This window comes from Egretta garzetta, unplaced genomic scaffold (assembly GCF_000687185.1).
Source record: "Egretta garzetta isolate BGI_Z169 unplaced genomic scaffold, ASM68718v1 scaffold83, whole genome shotgun sequence".
In the NCBI taxonomy this organism is placed as follows: Eukaryota; Metazoa; Chordata; class Aves; order Pelecaniformes; family Ardeidae; genus Egretta; species Egretta garzetta.
This window is the reverse complement of record NW_009259105.1, coordinates 219,053-220,668: the sequence shown is the minus strand read 5'-3', so window position 1 is coordinate 220,668 and position 1,616 is coordinate 219,053.

Here is a 1,616-nt window from a genome sequence, read left to right as displayed (position 1 = left end):
GTTGAGGAGGAAAAAAGAAGGTGAGTGCAATGTTAACGATGTTGCCAGCCAGGAGTTAGTAGGTCAAGAAGCTTTTGTTCAGCCCGTGCTGGCCGTGTGCTCAGCGCCGTACGAAACGAGAGGAAAGAAGCTGTCCTGATCCCACGGGTTGGCAATTGAAGCGGGACCAGACAGTTCGGCCCCCCGGCGCCGGCGGCTGTCTCGGTGCCCGGGTTACAGCTTGACAGCGCTCGCTTTGAAGGGACGAGGTCTGGTGGCAAGGGGCTGCACGGGGGTGAAGGGAGGGGAGGCCAGGGAGGGTGGGAATTGGAGGAGATGGGACAGGATTGGGCCCTGGGGGCTGTTCGCATCGTTCTTCGCCAGCACCCATGTCCCGAGGGCTGGGATGGAGGAGCCCCGGGGAGCTGGGGCGGTTGGAAGGCAGCCGTGGACCCCCGTGAGGATCCCTCCGTTTCCCTAGGGCGGTACGGCCTTTGCTCACGCACTTTGCACCGCTGGCTGTCGTGGCTGGGCGGGAGGCACCCGGAGCGGCCGGACGTGCCCCAGGACAGCGTGGGAGCCGTTCCCAGGGCCTTTGCTCTTGGCTACAAGAGGCGGCAGGTTTAGCAGCCCCTCTCTGTGGATCCCACTGCAGCTCTGGTTCCTTCAAAGAACCCGTGAGGAGCCAGTGGGAATTTTTCTCCTGGATGGGCAAGGTGGAGCCGATGCCTTTTCAAGCCTTTCCTGTCCCCTGGCATCCGAAGGACTTGCAAACACAGCTGTGTTTGGGAAGCAAAAACCTTCCACGTCTCGATGTTGTCCTGATTTTGATGCAAGCGAGGGAAGGGCTTGGGCTGGGCTATTTTGTCTTTTGTTTTCAAAGTTTTTGGCAAAAAAAAAAAAAAAAAAAAAGGCGTCTGTTTTTCATCCAAATACCACTGCAGGGAGAGGGGGCGGGGAGGGAGAAGCAGCGTGGCTTATTGCACGTAAAAATGCTGACAATGTCAGGGAGCCATCCTGGGAAAAATATCTCTTAAAAGGAGAAAAGGGGAAACCTGGCGAGATTTAAAGGTTTTTTGTTGTTGTCATTAAGACAGGAAAGTCTTTTGCAGCTTCTTACAATGCACATGCATTCCCCCTCACTGTGGAGGGGGTTTGCATCGGTCTGGCTTTATGGAAGGCAAGTTTGAGGCTGACACAGTTCATTGCTCGGAGTTGCCATGCAGACCAGCATCTCCGGGACAGTCCTCCGTCCCCGGGGACACCGAGGCGCTGCGAATCGGTGCTCTCAGTCCTGTGGCTTGGAAACACGCTTGGGTTGGCAGCTGCCCCATAGGGCTGGTGCTCGTCCTGACAGCAGCAGTGTCCTCGCGGTGCCCGTGTCCTTCTGGGCACTGCTGCAAAGGTTGGGGCTCCCTGAGAACCCGACGCCCCCGAGGTGTCGGGGGGGGGGGGGGCCCCCGTCGGGGGGTCTTCCCCCCCTGCCGCTGCTCTTTAAAAGCCGTAGCGACGTGTTGCGTTCGGCTGTTAAAAGATTCGTCCGCTCTTGCAGGGCAGCTGATGCGTTTGGTTTGAGATGAAGTGCCCCATATTCGGGTGCAACGCCCGGTGCCCCTGCAGGAATCCACACCCCCAGT